Below are 12,892 nucleotides of genomic sequence, written 5' to 3' on the forward strand. Positions count from 1 at the left end.
CCCGCGCGTTTTTTTATTTCTTGGGAGAGTTGTATTTTTTATTACAATTTCACCCCAAACAAGGCACATTGCCACTTTGATGTAGGGGGCTACTATCAGGGACATAAGCTACAGGGGCACTACGTGGGGAGTTGGGCAGCAAGATGTCGGTTCACGTTTAACTTGAACTTCTGCATACCAGTAAAGTTGGGAAAGCAGGAACTCAGAAGGGAATTCAAAAGTCCAGCGGTTCTGGGGAAAACTATTGGAGTAGAAGGCTCTCTTACATCTAGGGATCTCAACTGTGAAGGGGTGGGATTTTGCTGTCTGTCTGGTTTGTTGGGGATGCTACATTTCTTCGATGTGATTGGACAGAGGCTGAAGCTTAGATGCCAGTTAAGGACTTATTAGGTTGGCGACTCTCTTTTGAACACTGTATAGGAGTGAGAGACTAGTAGCAGATGCACAAGCCCAAATATGACAATAATTCTTAGTATAGAATCAATGTTGTTGGTAGGAACCGTTATTATTGCTAGCTATACACGATTTCTCTACGCTTTCAGTAATGTGTTACGGCGGGAAAGTCACATTCTGATATATTGGAAATATAAAATTCTGCTTGATAAATCGTTCGAAGGATAATATTTTAAAGAATAACATAAACCCGCAAATATTTTGGATGTACGAGTAAAGAAATAAATGTAATACATGTATTCATATGTTAAAATGCGTGTAAGATAACCATTTATTAATAAAATAAATACAGCAAAAATTCACATTCATATTAATCTCTCTGTAATTCTCACTTATGTGTAAATACTAGACATTTTTGCCGGTTAATAAACGAAAACAATGCTATAGTGTGTTGAATTAGAAAAGGGGGTTCTTCTAATAGATGATTAAATGCGGTGAAATGTATGCTCATTTCTCATTTTATATTAACTCTTATTAGTAATAATCTCTAATTTATGTCGGACGGATACCTCACTTAGAGAAATGTCCATACACAATTTCTATGAGGTTGGTTAAGTAATATACAGGATCATTTGTAGATTAAAGTCCTGATTAATCTTCCTTATCCATATTAATCCCGTACTGTAAGAGAGAACGGATTCAAAAATTGCTGAATTCGCTGTAACTTATTATAACAGCAGTCTATTCAAAGTGATATCCAGATCATCTAAGTTTCTTCCGAGATTAATGTGCGTACATTTCTATTGTGGATATTAACACGATAAACCCTGCAATATAAATCAAGAGTTTACCATAATACCTTGTTAGCTATACTTAATAAAAATGAGAATGCTTACGGAAATTCAGTCAGATAAACTACAGATAGAAATTCAGACAGAAGTATGCGTAAAAGTAGAGCGAATAAATAGAAAAATAATATAAAATGCATAAAAAATTTGTATCCGAATATTTTCACAGTTTCTTTTTTCTGGTCCGAGATCTTTTCCAATAAGGATTCCACTGAAACATGTATGGCCTTATGTAATCACCTATATTTCGTACATTTAAGAGATTAAATACCGGATCTATCATGTAAAGACCACTCTTTAATAACTCCTACAGACACATCTTAACCATTCTTAATTCACTTATTTTAAAACTATTTCCTGACTAAATTCTTTCTTTTTTTTGCCATGGAACATCGAGGTAGTAGTGGGAAGAAAAAAGAGGGTTAGATTTGATTGCCTTATTTTAAAAAGTCTCCAAAAAATGTACTTAGCTAAAGTTACATCTTCGAGGTATGGATCCCTTCGGCCAGCGTCCAAAATCCCTCTGCCTGTTCTGCGGGTATTTTAATGGCGAATGCTCTGACGGACTGCAAGCACTTGTGCCCCCACGACGTGAATACCCTCGACAAACCCGATAGGTTGCTAAATCCCATCCCCACACTGTAGAGATCACCAGATGTGAAAGATATTTCTACCCCAGTTGTTTCTTCCCCGGAACCGCTAGACTTTCGAATTCCATTCCAGGTCCGTGCTTCCCCAACTGTACTGACGTGCAGAAGTTCAAGAGCAACGTGAACCGACATCTTGCTGCGCAAATCCCTACATAGAACCCCAGTAGTTGTTGCCGCTGATAGTAGCCCCTACATCCAAGGTGCAATGTGCCTTGTTTGGGGTGAAAATGTAAAGAAAACAAACAAAAAAAACTATGCTCGTTTCATTAGATTTTCATACAGGAAACCGATCTATGCAACCATTTAATATGTATACATATACAAATTTATACATACATAAATATATACCTATACATATGTCGATAGGCACGCATATTTCCGCATAAATATGTATCCAGGTACAGGCATATATATTCATACATATATATATATATATATATATATATATATATATATATATATATATATATACACATGTGTATACATACAGACACACACACACATATATATATACATATATATATACATATTTGTACATTTATATATATTTTATATATTCTATAAAGATAACAAAATATATACAATATATATATATATATATATATATATATATATATATATATATATATATATATATATATATATATATATATATATTGAAGTGCTCAGATTGAAAGCACTCGCTAAAAAACACACGGGTATGAACTAAAACAAAGACACAAACAGATTTTTTCTCAGATTTTTCGTAAAAGTAAAGATCGTGAAACAAAAGAATCTCGTTATTTTCAATAACATTTGTCTAAATATATATGCGTGTGTGTGCATATATATATATATATATATATATATATATATATGCATTATAGATCACGAAAGAAATAATTGTTTTAGTTCACCTAGATTTTTCGTTTAACTTTTATAAAGTCCTGGTAGAGCGCTTCATTATGTATTTTTTAAGTATTGCCAAATTTAATAATTTTAAATAACTGAGGCTACAAACTACGTGAGGATAGACTAATTTTGGCCTCATTATTAGAAGTTTGCGATTAAGAGTAGGATACCCATTTATATATAAAATGGTCCATTTTCTAATCTGCAGACTGCCATGTCACAAAATTATTTTTATGAAGTTCAAAAAATTACTAATAGCAATATTCATATACATTTTTTTCATTCTAAGACAATTACCGTTGTTGCTTTAATTTTCTCCGTTCCGATGAGATTATCGAAATTTAACTGATTTTAAACGTCGATATACCGATGTTTAATTTATACTTAAAAGTCCGTAAATAACAAATGATTATTTGTAGAAACAGACATCAACGGAAACAATCATTTTTAGTGAAATATTTGAATTAATTTTAATGAACTAATTAATATTACAAAAAGAGGGAGAATAATAAAAAAAAATTCAAGAGAACATAAATGTAGAGGTGAATTAATATTTCGAAGGACATAAAATAAAATTTAAATTAATTGATAAATAAAAATGGAATGTTAATTGAAATAAAAAGAAAATATATAGACATGACAATCTCAAGTGAGCTGGAATTGTCACGGGAGAAAGCATGGACGTACAAGGATTCAGTCGTTTCATCTGGTGATCAGTGGAAAGTCCTCTAATGACCATGCCCTACGAGAAAGATGCATATTGAAATATATAAGAAGAAATATGTTGTCATAGAAAGTTAATGTTTAGCATAAGACATATCATAAAAAATATAAAGTCTCTTATCTTTACATACGTCATTAAAATTCAGTAAGAACACAAGCGATTTTCTGAAAGAAATAAAAATGAAACCACCGAATGGTAACGTTTACATAAAATCATCAAAGTTGAATTACCTAAAAAAATCAATAAGACAAAGGAAAAGAGATGGCAAAACCGACTAGAAATACGAAAGTAAGGATGATAATGAGAAGAGCAACACCAGACATTAAATGAACAGAAATAAAACTATAAAAGGGTAAACCGAAATAAAACAAGGAAATGAAATAAAAATGGCGCCGTTCTTCTGCTTTGTATTCCTAATTATGGCCAACACAGACGATTACGCTAATTGAACAAGAAGGTAAGCATACCAATCAAAGAGTGAAGTATCGTCCATCTTGTCAACTTGTAACCGTAACCCTTGATGGTGAAACGAAAAAAAAATCTTCAGCCTTTGGGTTCAACGTGTCGTTAAACAGTGCGATAAACATTTCCCGGTTTAATACCTCGTAAATGACTGATCGATTTTTACGAAATTGACGTTTTCTATTTTATTCCCTGATAGACATGGTTCAGTCGTTAGTGAAGAGAACGATAGCTACTGAGGCAAACAGAAACCCATACTAATATTAACGATGTATAAAATATAATATGCCCCTTATTTATAACTAAGTGTGTATAGCAACTTCACATATCCTGTCACCATTACTATATACTGGCAAGTATGTTTCGCAATACTACATTCAATCATTCTGTATTCAATCATCATGATCATCATCATGATCATCATCATGATGATCATCATCGTCATCATCATCATCATGATCATCATCCGCAGTAGCAGCCCTGCTGTTTTAACAGTGTCGTAAACCACGGCACTTTAAATTGTAGAGCCATGGGAACTTCAGGAATCTAAATAAAGACAATAGTTTCCCGTTGGTTTCCGTCTTGATTTGAGAGCGCATCTCCTCAGTAAGTTAAACCCGCCCTCAGATACCAATATGTAAATTTATACGACGCGCTGCGGTACATAAAGCGCCTAGCATTTCCAAATAGTCACTCATTTAGTACTGGCCAGGCTCATCCTTTCTTAAATTCGGTGATGTGGTGGAAACTGGTTTTCTAAAAAGGATTATGCCGTATATACATGCATTACTGGTCACAGAATGCGAAAAGGTTACAGAAGTTGAAATATTTTAGTTCCCTGAGACTGGGATCCCAAGTTCTAGATGTAAGAGAGCAAAAATTTAAACATCCATTACTGTAATCGCAAGAATTGTTCCAGCGTTTTCTTTCCGAGTCTCTCTCTCCCCCTCTCTGTCTCTCTCGTTTATGCATATGAAAAAATCTGTCAACATATTCTTAAATTCATAATACCTTAAACAGAGGTGATTATAGTTTATATTTATGATATAAGTTTCTTTTTAGATAAGAATTGACAATTTCGATTTTTCAGACCTACTGTTCTCATCGTGCTTGCTATTCTCACAGCGTTTCAGCCTGTGTAACCTTAACCTTATGTAAGTCGAGAGTCTATCATTCAAACTCGAGTATTAGAACGTACTTCCAGTTCTGGAAAAATATCCTCGAGTTCGACAAAAGATGTTTGGAGGTTATATCAGCCGGAATATCTGAAAAATACTCAATATGTGAACAATAGCTCCGAATCAACAAGATAATCAAAATGAATTTACATATGTTAATTCTTGCTCTGACCTTCAACATATAACAAAAAACACATCATAGTTGCTTCTGAAACATGTTGTTTGTTCACAGTCCTTACATAGATCGCGTTACTATACATATTGTAATTCTTATTCACTTTTTTCTCCAAATACCATGTCTTTTAATGCATACACCATTTATCTCTCACTTTCTCCTTTGAATTCGATCCTTCTAATGAGATCTATACTCAGGTTTGGAGTAACCCTGTTAAGAATGGCAGTGAAAGTTATTTGTTGTCTTCCTATGCTATTTCTCCGGAGATTTCTCCTAACATCAGTTTTTTCTCAACTTGTCAGACCGCATTAAATTGCCGAAGCATTGTAACTGGCTTCAGGTGAGGGTATTGAGGAGCCGCCACCCTCATTCTCGATCAGGGTTCGTGAAAACACGGCTGGCACGTGATAGATGGACTGTTGAGCAGCCAAATAGTTTCCTCGCAACTGCTAAACATCCCCTTGTATAAGGCAAATTATACTTATTTGAGTATTCAAACTTCATAATCTGCATGAGCACTTTCTCTGTAGCAACCTTCAAGCGATAAGCTTTTTGTAAAGAAACTCATGGTGAAACAGACTATTCTAATTCACTACCCTGGTTTATTTAATTATCTAATGGTAAACTCATTATACGTGTATAATTAACACATCAGAACAGAAACTGAAGATTTGTAAAGCATTTCATCTTTTAATAAAATCGTATATCAAATATGTCATATTAGGATTATTTATAATAAAACGCACTTTCAATGTAGACAATTTATTAAACATAAGGTAATGGTTTTACCCCTTGGTAGTTGTAAATTTATACATAATATCCTAATCAAATTTGAACATTCTTTTTTATTTCTGGTTATACACAGATATATGTATATATATATATATATATATATATATATATATATATATATATATACATTTATATATATACATATATGTATACATATATATGTATGTATGTGTGTGTGTGGGTAATGTATGTGTGTATACACGTATACTTCTATCTAAGAGGAAATGCGTCCATCCATTGATGCTTTTATTTTCGCTTGCTGGTCTTATCGCATCTCACGACATATAAAGACTAAATTATTAAGAATATTTTTGTATGATGGAAAATATTTAATCGGATTTTTTAAATCTAATTATTTAAAAACTCAGTTTATGAAAACAATTATAGACGTTAAATCCTTGGAGAATAATACTGGGAATCATGGAAACATCATAGTGGAATGTGTTTCAAATGTAGGAATGTGGTGAATAGAAACTGTGTTCATGGAAGTTCCGTTATTTAATATCGAATCACAATAACTAATATAAAGTAATCAATTCAGAAGATTAATTGAACACGGTGGTACACTGCTCATAGATTAAGAACTGTTAGGTTTTCACACAGAAGTTTAGACGGCGGTTTAAGTTGAATGAACACGAGAAATCTCATTCAGATTGTTCCCAACTTGGAATTACCGAATGATAGCAATTTTCCTGGATTCGGTTTACTATATGAGTGAATTAGCGATCTTACTAAGTGAAGTGACTCGACATAGATTATGATTATTATTGGTGGTTTTTTGTTTGTTTTACGGTATATCAACACTTTTCAGGTTATTTAATGCCGAATCCAATGCTTTTGAAGAAAAAGTTTTGTAAAAGAATATATTTGATTTTTCAAGTCGGTTTCTATTACTACAACTCTGGGTCAGAGTTGACCTGGGACCGATTCCAATTAAAGGGTGGTTCCACACTTAACAAATCCCACAAACTGGGGCCGCATCATCGGATATAATTTAAGGTCATATCCAGGACCTTTGATCAGGAAAGATGCCCCGAATTTCTAAGTAATGCAACGATATGTACCACTTTGATAGCGTATTGGACGTCTATCGCTATAATCGAGTCCAGTTGTCATTTCTACATAACTTCTTTAATGGCTGCAGAAAATATGGCGAATTTATATTATTGCATCTTTTATTATCAAAGACATACTAAGAAAAAGAAGTGGATTTGCTTGTTTATATTTTTACAGAAAAAATCGATCGATATTAAAAGTATAATTAAAAGTATACTTAATAAGTTATTAATTCATTTTCTGTACTTGAACGTGTTGCGTATCCATCTATATCTTGAAAAAAATCTATAATGTTTTTACAGTATTGATGTATAAATGGTTGGAATAAATTTATATATGAGTCAGCAAATTCATTTTAATGTCTTCGAATATATCCATCAATCATACGCAACCTTGATATACATATTTCTATCTCAGTCACTCACATTGTTGCAATGTTATTATGTGATGCTTCTTTTTCTCTAAAACTATCACTATTGACCACAAAAAGAAAGAGTTTAAGAAAGGCATATTATATCATCACGTTGTCAGAATTATCGCTAGAAACTACAATGGAGAGACGCGAGAACTATATGATTTTTGTCTCAGCAAGATCTTAGTTATTAATGTAACGGGCCAAGATCCATCTGATTTGCTGGTAAGGGGGGAATTGATCGACCGTAGTATTACATCTTGTTCTATTTGCAAACTTTTATTTATTAAGATCTGCATTTAAAGATAAAGGTAACTCGTTAGAAACAGTTATATATTGTATTGTTTTCTTGTAAATCTGCTCATTTATAATTCGATGTGAATCAAACATTATAACGATCTCTGTATACGTGTGCGTGGTTGTATGTCACGTAGACACACACACACACATATATATATATATATACATATATATAAGTATATATATATATATATATACAGAGAGAGAGACAGAGAGAGAGAGAGAGAATTCAGCAGATTATTACTGATTTCCTTCTCTCCTGTGATGAGTAGAATAGCAAGAATAGCATTCTTTGAAACTCCGGGGAATAAGGACTTTGTAAATTATTTTTTAGTGTATGAAGTCGAACAATAAATTTTGATTGTAAATTTTAACTTACTCTTTTAATTTTCTTTCTCTTATAACAAGCTCTACTCTCTCTCTCTCTCTCTCTCTTTCTTGCGTATTTAATATCTTATTTTGATTACTATCATTGTGTAATAATATCTTCCTGTACGCTCACAAAGAGATCGACTAACGTTTAGCCAATTGCGCTATTTATCTTAAAACGTGAAAACTCACCCTGTACAGATGCTGCTGCTATTAAGAAATCTATCACCTTTACTGGTGAGTATAAACACCCTGATATTTCTTACTATGAGAGATGGGGTATTCTTATTCGCTTTTAAGTGACCCTAACTATTCGCCAATGCATATGTAGAAAATGGCTGACATTAAATATTGTAATATCTTATTTTTTATTATTAAATGATTCTTTCATACACAGGAGAACATGTTATTCTATTTTATTAATCTTGGAAATATCTATATAGATAAAAAAAAAGGGGGAGACCTCCACCACGATCAGGAAAGGGTCACAATGGCTGCTCAAGACCAGGGATTGATGACCAATACTTTCCAAAAGATGGCAGCGATCAGTAATGACAATAAATGCAGCTTCTGCCATACAGAATTGGAAAGTGTTGGTCATCTGATATCAAATTGCAAAGTTCTTATAGGGGACGGCTACTATAAAGCGAAACATGATAGAGTATTCAAGTATCTCCACTGGACCATCTGTAAAAAAATAAACATCCAGTGTAGCAGCAAGTCCTGGGAACATCAACCTGAAAGAACAGTTGGAAATGACTTATATACCATACATTACGACCATGTAATCCCTACAGCCACCTACCTTGAAAATGATGCTGTGAAACCTGAATAGTTATATGGATTAAGTCAGAGAGAGTTGCAACCTTGATTGAAGTGAGTGTTCCTAATGATGGCAGACTGAACAGAGCTGAAAGAGAGAAACAGACCAAATACCAAGGTCTCATGTATGATATGAAAAGAAATTTAGATCTTAAGGAGATATCAATCATACCAATTATCATAGGTGCTACAGGGCTTATAAAGAAGAACCTGCCGTCCTACCTAATTAATATTCCTGGTGAACCAAGTGCAAAAGAGATCCAGATAATTGCATTTAAGGGAACAGCGAGGACACTAAAAAGAGCTCTCGGTTAGTTTCAATAAAAAGCGGGGCAATGTTAGCAGCTTTTTTTATTGCCCCATACCCAGCAGTACAATCATCAAAGGAAGAAAAATGAAAAAAAGAAAAGAAATAGGGGATGTAAAATAAAAGAGATGATATAAAAACGTGGATTAGTTTTAAAACAATAATTCCAGCGGTTTTATGTTATTCCTACGTGTTTAAGGAAATATATATTTATCGAAAGAAAAAGAGAAGTCAATATGGGGGGCAATCTTATGTTAAAAGTCAGAGAAAGAGAAAGTGAACTTACACAAAACGACATTTAATATTCTTTGTTGAAGATAAGTGAAAAAATTATACATTACTAAAAAATAACAAAACTTTATGACTGTTAGAGATTATGAAGTAATGATTTCATTTGAGTTTAACGATTTATTAAGATATTTTATCAACGTATATTCTTTACATGTTTATAATACTAAATTATGCATCTGTATATTGCTTTCAAAATGACCCCAGCTGACATAATAATATGGGTGAAAATAAGGAATAATAAATAAAATATGGGATTACTGGTTGCACAGTATCGCCATTTAATTTGGGAATACTTTGTTGTTGAAAAGTTTGATTCGTAATGCTTTATGCAAATTAATTGGATTCAAAATGTTTTATAATAGTGCGGCAATATAACAAATAAGTTATAACGAAAACGGAGTGTCAAAGCAAATAGGAAAATCACTGAAAATAAAAATCTATGAATGTACTTTTGATTTTTTGTTTGAATATTTACACCCCTCCAGGAAAGCCAAAAAATAAATCTCTAAATGAAGAAGATAATATAAAAGTACAAAAATATTTTAAACCACATGCGACGAATTAAAAATCCCGGCTCCTCAGAAACAATATTCAATACGAAACAGGACCCAACTTGTGGCAATATACAAGAAGCCCTATATAAGAATTGAAGTTTATTTTTTGTACATTTATACATGCTTTTTATTGTACTAATAAACAACCTCGTTCGGTCGGCAATTAATTGAAAGTTACGAGACATACTACTAGACTAAATAAATCACTGTACACTTTTATTTTACATTGGCCACTTTAAATAGTATTTGTTTTATCTCACTTTAATCGCTACACACACTTGTTTAATATATATATATATATGTGTGTGTGTGTGTGTGTATGTGTGTGTGTGCGTGCGCGTGTGTATGTGTGGGTGGGTGTTTGTTGGAACATATATTTGTGTGATTACCCGCTGGTCTTCTTTTATCTATATGTTCTAAATATTTATTTTCTGTGCTAATCAAAAACCAATTGATTAGATGATTATTACTGTAATTTATGTCCTTGTCAATGATCTTTAATATTTGAGAAGCATTAACGTCATACAAGAGACATTATTCATACAAAATTTTCGATTAAAATACATCTGCTGTATTCGTATGCCTGCAAACTGTTTGATCCTTCCTCGAATTGATTAGCTGAAGATTCGAGGTATCACCATGATTATCATGGTAATTCGTTGGCAGTCATAATTGGGGTAATTGAAGTAAGACTACAATCGCTGACCCAGAAGCGAATATGATGGGTGGGTGTTGGTGTACATTTAAACTGGGACAATTACCATCTTCGGTCGCGATGGGCCGACTAGACATATTTCATTGGGGAAAACAAATATCGATCGAAGGAAAATATCGATTGTTTTAAAGAACATAATCAATTTTGAACGCTTATATGATTCTGGGTATTGTATATTTGTTCTCATTTCGTGGCCATGTATTTTTATGCTTTTTACAAGATTTTCGTCAGTGTAGGATATCTCGAAACACAGAATGGGGTGTCAAATTTACGCCAAAAATTAATCGTTAGAATAAACCGCATATTGGCATACCGTATTCTGCCGTGACTCTGGCTACCCGAGATGGTTTTGCGGTGACTCTGGCTAAATATATAAATAAAATAATAATCCGTAAATAATATGTTTTCTGCATTTTAAACATAATTTCAGGTTTCCTGTTTACGATTTTAAAATTTTACAGACATATTGCCTGTATTGTATTTTTCTGATATTTCTAGAATTATTCTTTACTTGTTTAATATCTTTTAAAATTACTTCCTTTTTAAGTCTAGAATATTCTCTTCTATTTTAGCATTAATACTAGTCCTAGCTAACTATTCTTCACATTAATAAAATAGAAATTACTTTTTATTTTTAAAAAGAAAAGTTTTAAATGAATAATTTCACTAATATAGTAGTGTCTTATAATTTATTATTCAGGCACTATAATCGAAACAGAAAATGAACATAATCATTGATTCGAAACAGACAAAAAACAATCCTATTCAACTTATACTTCTCCGATCCAAAAAAAGCTGATGCTCGCCAAATTTTACAAATACCATATGGGGAATCTAAGAATGACAAAAAAGCTTCTTATTAAATTTCCATATAGTATTTGTAAAAGTCTGTGTTTAAAAAGAAAATTGCTCTTTTATACACTATTCTCAAGGTTGTTTAGCTTGTACATTACTCGTTAGATTTTTTCTCGGACATCTTCAGGAATACCAAGTTATTAATCTAATATATAAAAAGCTATGTCTGTCCGTCTGCCTCCATCTTTTTAAACTTTATCTTCTCAGAAACTAAAAGTTGCAGAACTGCGCTACGGACCTCAAATGATTAAACATTTTAAAGGCCGTGCATTTATGGATCTTAACCTGGTTAAAATAGTTTTACAGGGACAAAATTGGAAAAAAAACTACTTATACATTATGTATATTATTCTTAGTTCATTTTTAATTTTTGATTTAACGAGTTTATACGTGTGTCAGGTTGGTATAGTTGTAACGTTACAAGCTTTGAGTGAAAGAGTTTCTATTCTAGCTAATGACATCAAATATTCTTTTCCTTACTTTTGACATGGAGACTCTATAATAGAGTAAACAAAATCTGAAAAAAATTAAAATATCATATTTAAACATATTTTCCGTATCCCCGTCTAGCTATATATACAAAATATGGAAAAATTAAAATATCATGTACAGGCGTATTTTATGCCCGGACAAAACCGGTCGTCCCAGGCCGTCTGTATAGGCATAAGTAAATATCATTACGTATTCGAACTTTTATGTTGTATTTCAATAATTTATGAATGTGTATTCTAATCTAACACAATGTGAACATTTATCATTGGAAAAAGTCTTTAAATATTTTCTCTAAAATTTATTTCATATACAAACCAGAAGAAGACATTATTCGGCGTTGCCGGGAAGAAAAAAAATCATATAAATGCAAATAATAAACTGAATGAAAGTAAGAGTCCGACATATTTTGGTGAATGTATTCCGGACACCTATCGAAACAACTCGTTATCCATACACGGCCAGACAGAAAGAGCTCTCTATACAAGCCTAGACGCAAGTAGGCTTTTATACATGAGTAGAAACATGTAGATTTTCTGAAAAGGCTAGATACAACATCGCTCCGTAGATGATTACACACAACTAATCCTTCGTAAACAGTTAGAATAA

This window comes from Euprymna scolopes, chromosome 2 (assembly GCF_053919585.1).
Source record: "Euprymna scolopes isolate OS-2025 chromosome 2, ASM5391958v1, whole genome shotgun sequence".
Lineage (NCBI taxonomy): Eukaryota > Metazoa > Mollusca > Cephalopoda > Sepiida > Sepiolidae > Euprymna > Euprymna scolopes.